At 35.1% G+C, this 10,696-nt stretch overlaps 1 pseudogene; it reads right to left on the bottom strand.

The window, feature by feature from the left end:
• Positions 1-3,049: 3,049 nt before the first annotated feature.
• On the bottom strand, positions 3,050-4,117 carry LOC149204717 (uncharacterized; annotated as a pseudogene).
• Between the last annotated feature and the right edge of the window lie 6,579 nt (positions 4,118-10,696).

Genomic DNA, 10,696 nt, shown 5'->3' with positions numbered 1-10,696 from the left:
TTGGAGGAATAGCACGGGGCATACACCATATGAGCTGGTGTACGGAAAACAAGTCATTTTGTCGATTGAATTTCAGATAGAGACTTTCAGAACTACAGTTCAATAAGGTTTGGATCCCTTAGAAGCACAACATCAACGTCTATTGCAGTTAAATGAGTTGGATGAATTTCAGAGGGATGTTATTCAACAAAATATTTTAGTGCAGCAGCAATGCAAGAAATGGCATGATAAGTTTATCAAGAAGAAACAGTTCCAACCAGGTGATTGGGTACTTCTCTATGAATCTAGATTTAAAAATTTTAATGGGAAGTAACATCCTCGTTGGATGGGACCATATGAGGTAATTCAAGTTTTTGACAATGGGGTTGTAGAAGTCAAAACTATTGATGGGCGAAATTCAGTTTTCCTTGTGAATAGGCATAGGCTTAAAGCATACTTTCAGCCCATCACAAAGGAAGATTTCATGCAGCAAGTGCAGCAGCAGTCTAAAATTCAGTTGGTAGGTGGCTATGCCAGCCCATTGTGATCTGATTTATTCTCTCTTGAAATAAAGTTTAAACAAAATCCAAAAAATAATAATAAATTAAAAAAAAGGTAAAGAAAAAAATATTTTCCTGTGATTGTGAAAATCAGTTTTACTGACATGACTGTAGAAGGATCAACCTAAAAACCAACTTGCTGGTAGGAAGATCAAGTTCTAATAAAATGGGAATGTTTCTTGATTTTTAGATGTGTTGACTGTCACCAAGAAGAAGCAGGTTCTAGTGTAGGAATTGAGCCCTTATCCAAGTTTAGGATAGCTGGCATGGAAATTTTTGTCCAAGCAACACTCAATTCTCGTTGCATTTACTTTTCGGATAAAAATTATACATGCATATTTCAGGTGAAATTATGCTCTTCTTCTATTCTTATTTTCATAAAAAAAAACCTTTATTTTCCTCTTTTTATCCCATGAAGTTTACCATCCCTTTCTTCAATGAAACTTTCCCTATCTGATTTCGTATTTCCCTCTTTTCCCCTTGAAAATTTTCCCCAAAATCCCTTTTCGATTTGTCCCTCTTGGTGATCTCACTCTTGAATTCCCTATCATAATTTCCTTCCCGTTCTAAAATTAACCCTTTTTCCCACTTCTTTTTTCCCTCATGGATCGATTACAGGATCTGATGTGAACTCACAAGTCAAATCGGAAGGCATATATCAGCACCAAAGGCTAGTGAATAAAACCTCCCTTGTATATCTAGCAATTTTTTCAAATCTAGCCTATGAATTATATCCTATCAGAATTTTTTTGGTTCCCTTTCTCTTTCCAAATATGATACAAATATCCTTGGTGTAGGAATGTGTGTTCGAGTGCAAGCATGTTCAATGTAGGCATGTTCAAGTGCAAGCATGTTTAAGTGCAAGCATGTTTAGTGAAAGCATGTTCAATTCAGGCACATTTAGTACAAGAATTTGCACCGCCGAGCGCGCCCAATTATGAAAACACATGTTCTGGTGCAGGAACAATGGTCTCAATGAAAATATAGTACAGGAACATCTGGTGCAAAAATGTGTATTGAAAATATTATCTTTGTTTTGTAAAAAAAATTTACAGGGAGAATGACTGTACCACCTGTAGATCATGGCATTCAACAATTTTTATTATGGTTAACACTTTGTTTTATCATTTACTAAATTAGGAAGAAATCACTTAAGTACAAAGATATTTTAGGTTATGAAATCTCATCTTTTTAATGAGTATTGAGTACGCCTTATGTGAGATCATGAAGTGAATGTGGGATGGTACGATTCTCCCAAAATCCAATACATACCTCTTCTTGAAAGACTCATCACATGTCAATGATGGCCTTACCTCATATCCGACCTCGCATGACCATTACATTGAATCATTATCTAAACCACCACCTTTCCCAATCATCATTGCATGTCTGTAATTGAACCAATTCGTATTCACATTTGTCCCAGGAGTGTAATCTTAATGATGGAGCGTGACCATTTGAGAGGTGGCCAATATAGCAGCAAATGTATAGCTCGACCATCACAAGTTAACTAGAGTGACACTTGTGGATGCACTAGTGCACCAACTGACAATTAACTCTGTATTAGTTCCATAAACAGTTTGGAACTAATTTAACTTAACTTAGCTCAGTAAACTGAGTGATCTAATTTCCAACTCAATTTAAACTCACATCAGACCCCTAACATTTATGGAGAACATACACATGACTTCAAAATGACTTCTAACTCAAAATTCCTAAGCTAATTAAGTTAATTAAACTTAATTAACTACTTACAAGTTGCTACGAAATTAGAATTCGATTTTAATTCTCAGTTTAATTTGAGGATAAATTAAACTAGAATTTCTTGTTTCCATTTCTCAACAATTTCCTCCTCACATGCAACCTGTGACCTTTCACCTCCTTTTTCTCCTAATTTCCATTATTTATATAAATAAATGTGCCAAACATGCCATTTTTCCTTTCCAAATCCTTAGCCATTGTCTTTGCCAATTTCCTTAGCCATAAACAACCAAATGAACACCCCTTAGGATGTCGTGCCCAACATTCAGCTTGGAATAAATGTCCCATCAACCATGGTTATTATTTTTGCCTTTATTAACTTTTATTACATGGATTTTTCACCAGGGTTGTTACAGTTGTGGGGATCATTTTCCAGTAAATGTCAAAGTAAACTTGAATAACAAATTATAATTATGAAAAATTGTCCTAATTCAACGTAATAGATATCAGTAATGAAGAGCTAAAAAAAAGATAGTAAAATACAAGAATTTACCTTCTTCTTCTCCTCTTCTTCGAGACGCCTCTCTTCTTCCTTCTAGCAGAGATTTGCTTCTGTCTTCAAATCCCTCCACACAAAACATGATCCTAAATAAATAATTATTATCTGTCTTACTCTGAAGCATTAAGCAATGAAATGGCTTCAAACCTTAGCAATGCATGTACACAATAAAAGTGGAAAAACAACTAGTATAGGGACAAACAGATGATTTTTTTTCAAACAAAAATCACAGTAAAAATAGATTATTTAATCAAATGGTTCTCTGCATTGTAGCCACATTGTTTTTCAACACCTTTGGAAGGTAATTCTTCCTGGATTCCATGTCATCAATGGGTCATTGATGTTGTGTCCAACAGGGCAACCCCATGAATAACTTCATCGCCTTGACATAATTGATGGTATCGAGGGTAAATCGGTGACACATGCCCGATGGGAGGACTATGAGATTCTCTTTCTTTATGTGGAAGCGTATCCATTTCTCATTGTTTTCTTGGCTGTCAAAGTAACCTCCTCCTTCCAAAACAAATCAAATCTCCTCCTAGGCATAGAGGTGCTCAGTGAAGAAGTTTTTTATCTTTCCTTCATAATCTTCAAGGCTTATGTCTTTGATCACATTTGGTCCTTCATATCATTCCCTCGTAGGAAACATACCATTCCAAATGGGTTTCTCCATGTGAAATTATGTGTAAATGACATTGAGTTCAACTCTGAAAGCATGGAATTGGAATGAATTGCAACCAACATTCATGAATTCTAAGGTTAGGAGTCATAAAAAAACACATGATATCTATTTATTTAATTGGGTTCTCAGGCAGGCTGCGTATCGAGGAGGGTCCTTCTGTAAATGGAGTCTCAATCCTTCCCTTTTCCAATTGGTTTCCTCTATGGGTGCATCTCAAGTACTCTTGGACTACTGCTCTTTGGAGATTATCTCACTTAAGACCCGAGTGCATTCTCAAAATTAGTAAATTCTTGTGGATTGGGAAGATTGAAAGTGGCACCTTTTGGAAAGAGACAAGAACAATCTCTGTAATTTCTAATTCTGGCCCACAAAGGTTCAACGGAGCAATGAGAGGTCTTCAACCGTCAATATATCTGAATAGTTGTAATTTCGTTGTTTCTTGATGTTTTCAAGGTCAGGGTTGTTTTCATAGTTATCAACATCCAACTCATATACAAGAACCCCAAGCTCTTGCTAATGGTGAGGAGAAACGTGGTAGCTGGGGTGATATTGGTGCGAGAACCTCAAGTCATCTCTGGTCAGATTGTAGTACCAAGTTTCCATAGCAGAAGTCGCCTGCATGGCATAAACTTCCATTAAATACTGAACGAGGAAGAAGAGCATGGGGGACTCTGAATAAATATGTATTCCTTCAATGTATTGGCCCAATGGCTGGCCATGAGTGTGAATAATCAAGACAAACGAATTAATATAAGAACAATTCTTATGATTGATGACTTTTTGCTAGGAATAGTTGCAGGGGTCGCATGGCGTAAGGATTCACCCTGGGAAGTAGACATTGATTTTTGGTCCTCTGTAACATTTTTTATCGTGTTTTTTTCTCCTCAAATCCCTTTCAACGGTTGGGTCCTCGGGAAGACTGGCTCAATGGAGAAAATATGGAACCAATAGGTATATATTTCTCGCAAAACCTAGATAAATTTTACAAGTAGGGTTTTGGTCACAACTCCTTGTTCCACCACAACGAGAGCCATGAATAACAACAATTCTACTACTATTTTATTTTTTCTTCTTAAAAAACTTCTTTCTTACCTATTTTCCACCCAACTCAAAGCATCCAACGACATTAGAGACACGACTGGTTGAGGTGAGTCCCAAAACAGGGGAGATGGATTCGTGTAAGTGTGTGATTCAGGGAGATATAACATGATATAAGTAGCAATAAAATTCATTTCATATTAGGAAAGTTGGCTCTTGTAAGAAACACTATAAAAAATCTTTAACCCAAATGAGTAATCTATAATGAGCATCCTGAACCAAGCGATAAAACACATTTCCTAGTAATAAAGTTGGGTCAACTAGGCTTGGCACTGGGAATTACCTTCTCCCTCATACCTCAGTCGAGCGAGTTCGTACCTCACCCCCTATCCCTGTCAGTCGAGAGGTCAGATACATCTCTCCACACTCTACGCAAGAAATAACGTTGAGACGAGTAAGATATCGACTAAGTCATTAATGGAAGAGAGGGAAAGGCAAGAAATTTAAATGAAAAGATCATTCCTAATATTATTTTATTAGTTTTTTAATTTCTTAGGTAGGTTTTTAATTTATTGGGACAAATTTCAATTAAAAAATCATTTTTAATATTATTTTATTAGTTTTTTAAATTTTTTAGGTTTTTAATTTCTTAGGTTTTTAATTTATTGGGATAAATTTAGCTCTTCCACTTTTAATTGTGACTAGAGGCTTTCTAACCTTTATGGTAGAGATGTTACCATGTCTAGTTAAAAGTGTAATGTCTCGTTAAAAATTTTGACTCGGTAAAAATAAACAAAATGAAATATAAATATAAATAAAAGCCCAACAATAGATAGAGATGTTGTAATGTTTTGTTAAACATTTTGTCCCAATTTAAAAACAAATAAATAAATAAATAAAATAAAATAAAATTATAATTAATAATTAAACTACCCTAGATACATTTTACCTCTAGATCTACCAAGCACCGAGAGGGATCAAATATCTTGAGATGCAAATCTCTTTTAGAGTGAAAAGAAATTTGATCCCTCTAAGTGCTTAGTAGCTCTCTAATTGAGATGGATCTAGGTTGGTATAAAAGTAAGTTATGATTATTTAAAAAGAAAAACAAAATAAGAAAACGAAGAAGGGAGTAAGAGAGAGGGGTCACAATGTTAAAATTTTTATTTTATTTTAAAACATTCCTATATAATTATTAAAAAAAAAAAAATTAGTCATTATTTAAGCATGCTATATTATTATAAAAATTTAGTCACTATTTAAGCATGCTATATAATTATAAAAATTTAGTCATTGCATAGCATTGATAGACTTTTCTAGTTAGGCATAACAATCTATGCTTAACCAACACATTTCAATTGAACCCAAGGGAAGCACCTTAAATTATAAAAAATGTTGAAATGTCCATTTAGTGGTAAGTTATGCTAAATCATCACCACCAAACCATAGGCAACATTCTACCACCTCCTTTAAGCCAAGCACTCTTGAACAACTAGCCACCCAATATAAAATTGTGTTGTCTCCATCAAGACCAACCTGTTGTAGTCCTCAGCAATCATGTACCTAATGGAAACAAGATTCCACTTATATTTCACTCATCAATGATGTTTCCTTTCCATGGCTAACACATTATTCAACACATTTCCAATTTACATCATCCTCCCCTAAGCTTGTGTTACAATGCTTTATCAATGATCAACCCCTATTAAGGGGATTTCCCAGTCCACAAGAAACTAGTACACCATCCTAATTGTCTCATGAAACAACCTAAGTCACTCAAAATTATACCAAACATATAAACTCATTGTCCACTCTTAGTCATGTTTACCTGACATGCCATCCATTGTGCCATTTCTAATGGCACCTCAAGTAAGATCCTTTCATTCTCCCCCCACTTTAATTGTTGGCATCTTCATCAACATGGCTCCATTGGCTTCTCTAATGGATAGGGAATTGATGGTGAAGATACACTTTGTAATTATTTCATTTAAACATGGTGTTGATACCATTTGTCATGAGGGTAAACTTTTCAATCCAATTAAGAATCTAATACCACTCAAGAAGCCTAGTTTTTTATGGCATTGACATGGCATTACTAGTTGTGCATGACCATCAACCTCTTGTATCACTCAAACTATGCCTAGATAAAATGTCCTAACCAAACCCAACTTAGGCACCTTAAACTATAGTAAATGTTGTAGTGCTTGTTTCATTATAGGTGATGTTGTGTCATCACCGCTCACACATAAACAACTTTTCACTTCCTCCCTCAAGCCAACACACTTGAATAACTAACCACCTAGTGTAAGACTATGTTGTCTCCATCTAGATCAATTTCTTACAATTCTCTAAGGTCGTGTACCTAGTGGAAACAAGCTTCCACTTATATTCAATACACTCATCAACGATGATTCCTTTCCATGGCTAACACACTATCAAACACATTTCTAGATTGTGTTATGCTTTGGTGAATTTGTGTTGCAACACTTCATTGATCATACATCCTTCTTAGGCTAGACATCCTTCATCCTCCTAGTCCACACCAAACTAGTACATCATCCTAAATGTCTCAGGGATCATTGCTAGTCGGTCATGAGGGATAAGAAACATATAAACTATTCATGCACCCTTTATCATGTTTCCTTAGAATGTTATATAGGAAAACGTTTGTAGTGGCACCTCGAGGAAGGTCCTTACATTCCTCCCAACTTGAATTGTTAACATCCTCATGAATACAACCCGATTAGCTTCTCCAATGAAATGGGTGTGGATAGTGAAGAACAATTCCAAAATTTTTCATTCAAACATAGATTTAAAACCATTTGTCATGGGGCTAGAATTTTAATTGCACTTGAGTGTCCAATACAACTCAAGAAACATTCTCACCAAGCATCTTCAACATGACCTTACTAGTTAAGCATGACCACCAACCACTTGTATCGCATGTGTTTCACTTAACTACTATGTCTTAACCAAAACTAGGCTAGGTAGCTCAAACTATGTGAAACGTTGTAGTTATCATCTGACTCTAGGTACCTCACACAAGAAGTAACCCTCAAAAAACCACATAGATACTCTTTAAGGGATATTTAGATTTTAACTTGGATATGGGAGCCATGGCATGTTATTCTACATAAAGAGCCACAATAATTATTATTATGTATGGTTTTCTAATAATAATGTGTGCACATTCTAAGAATGTGAATGCACTATTAGAATTTGTGCATATTTTTGTAATGCATGTATCTGGCTTTGTATTAATCTAGATTTATATTAATTGACCAAGTTTAAATCAACATACTTTGAATTCAAATTAACAAAATCATTCTCTATGAATTTAGTGTAATAATCAACCATGGTATGTAACAACACCACAAAAACCCCACAACAAATAGTGTGTCATCTCTTTAAGATGTGAGGAAAAAATTCTTATTAACCCTTAAAACCATTCTATAGTATTTTCAAACTCTCTTCTTGTGCCTCCTTCCAAAGGGTGTATAAAACTATTATATCTTGTAAACTTATACTGTATACTGTAAAAAATTGTTATAATTTTAGCATTATAGATGAATTCATAGACCCCTTTAAGGGGGTCGTTGAATCCATCTACCTAAATTTTAACATTGCAAATGGATTTAGAGACCCCCTTAAAGGAGCCTGTAAATTTTAACACTCTAAATGGACTTAGAGACCCCTTTGTCTCTAAATTTTAACACTGTAGATGGATTCAGGGGTCTCTAAATCCATTTCTAGTGTTAGAAATTAGTGAAATGTAACACTTCAGTATCAAAATTGCAATTTTCCATTTCCAAGTGACACAATTATAAATGACTAGCATAAATGACTAATTCATATACTTCTTGTACTTGCTAGTTGGTCATATTTTTATTCTTGGACTATAATAGTATTTTATGTTAATAATTTTTAAATTTGTCACTTATTATGTAGTCATATATTTTAGTCCTAGACTAAATTAGTTATTTAAGTTAGTTGTTTTTAGTTGAGTCACTTATTATATAGTTGTATATTTTATCCCTAGACTAAATTAGTTATTTAAGTTATTCGTTTTTATTTGGGTCACTTACAATTTCTCAAATCTAGTATGATTCACTTGAGATAATTGTGGTGACTAGCTTTTTTAGTCACATAGTCACTAATCTCTCATTTTGTACTAGTGATAGGTGAATATGAAAGGAATATGAAACCAAGAATCATCTAATTTTATTAAAATAAACTTTCTCTAATGGAATATTATCCAATTCTAGTTATCTCTCTCATATATAGAAACCCCTTTTCCTCTTAGTAGATCGGTATTTAACATTACTCGATAGCCATCTACGGGTAAGGTTTTGACCTCTTCATCACTCAATTAGAGTTATGTTTTGGATCTTCTATAAATTCTTGAAAATCCACATGTGGATAGCCCCATATGCGTGAGCAATGTGGGATGACATGGAATCCTCTCATACCATGGTGGTCAACATGGTAGGTCAACTTGTGCAAGGCATAAATTTTGCATACGAATTCTAATTGACATGATTATTGCACTGTTCGAAAATTATCTAAGTGTAGATCACCATTAAGAAGTAGTTTCATAAGAAAATAAGGTTTTATCCAAAAAAAATGCATTTGATGTCTCAAAATGGCTTCAGGAGGTTTCAAACCCCAATTTTCTAGACTAGGACCTGCTATTAAAATGATATTAGAAGCTAAATCCTCCAGTTCTTCCACTATAAAATCATTGATATAGATGAAAAATAATATAATGATATGATGTAGATAATATCTCCCCGCTTAAGGAGTCTTCGATCCCAAAAATATTTACTAAATGAGGTGAGGAAATTATTCCTCTAGATTCTCCCTGGAGTACATTTTTTCTTTTCCTAGAGGTCACTAATAGGAATTTTGTAGCACTGGAAAAATCAAAACCTCTAATTGAAGACGTCCAATTAGGGGGCTCTGATAGTGGGGCTAGCCCCACGGTCACAAATGGCACAGGGGACTAAGGGAAGAGTTGGAGGTCGAGTACCAAAGGCCTATCACAATCAAAGATTGCAAGCATGTCGCAGCTCCAAAGTAAAAGCCACAATTGGAAACCTCCGATGTAGAGGGGCTTCGATATAGGGCACGTGGTCGTAAGAGTTAAGGCGCTAAGCAATTAACACGACAAAAAAACCCTCGAAAAGCAAATAAAAATCCTCAGCCCTGGAAGACTAAGTTGATGGTCACAACCCTTTCTCTTTTGTGAAGTAATGCAAGAAGGGCTCAAAGAAAATGGGGCCTAAAGAAATCGAAGATCGGTGCCTCGTAAAGTTCTTATGTATTAAGAATGCGATCAGAATAATCCATGATATTACATCGTGGTTGATTTATGATGCATATCACACTCTGATAGCATGATACAGGTGCTAACAAATAAGATGAGTCAGCATGTGTGTTTAGAACATCACTACGGCCATCACTAGTGATTTCTCCCATCTCCAATGAGTGGCAAATTAAGCAAGTAAGGTGAAAGTGACGGGAACCGATCGAGCACCAAGAGAGGCACATTGAGGTAGAGACATGGCCTGAGCAGAGGCCATAATTTCTCTGTTCATCATTCAGCTTTCCTTTTTCCTCTTTTATTCTGAAAGGAATCAAATTCTTATGGTAATCATTCAGGCAGTCGAATTATAATACATCGAGACAGTTAGTTGATCAGACAACTAGAGCTCTAGCTGAGACATTTTGTAACTGGTTGTTAAAGCTCTCCCTCTCCTTATAAAAAGGGGGAAAAAACACTTAATAAAGGTTCCATAATTCTGCACCGGAGGGGTCCAAATTCTATGATTCCACTTTTGGTTCTATTTTCCTATTCATGAGGGACTTGAGCTATGTATTTCTAAATGTAATGGACTGGTGAATTGGACTCATTTTGAGGATTAATGAAACTCTTTGGTGATTCCAATTAGAGAAATGCACAGTATGTTTTTCTCCTATGTATATCACTTCATGTATGTTCTTTCTCCCTCTGAAATAGTGTAAGGAACCTGTCGGTTTCACTATTATTCATGGTTGTACGTTTGCTACTAAGTAGTGAGAATTACCTGCGTAGTTACAGATTTACTTGTGTTATTTGATAACCTGCAATACATGTAATGTGCACAAATTTACTAATTTTTGTTTGGTGATAAATGT

Source organism: Pinus tabuliformis, chromosome 1_2 (assembly GCF_031772625.1).
Source record: "Pinus tabuliformis cultivar Carrire ecotype Pingquan chromosome 1_2, CPIR1, whole genome shotgun sequence".
In the NCBI taxonomy this organism is placed as follows: Eukaryota; Viridiplantae; Streptophyta; class Pinopsida; order Pinales; family Pinaceae; genus Pinus; species Pinus tabuliformis.
Note: the sequence above shows the minus strand (reverse complement) of the source record. Positions and strands in the feature narration are given on the sequence as shown.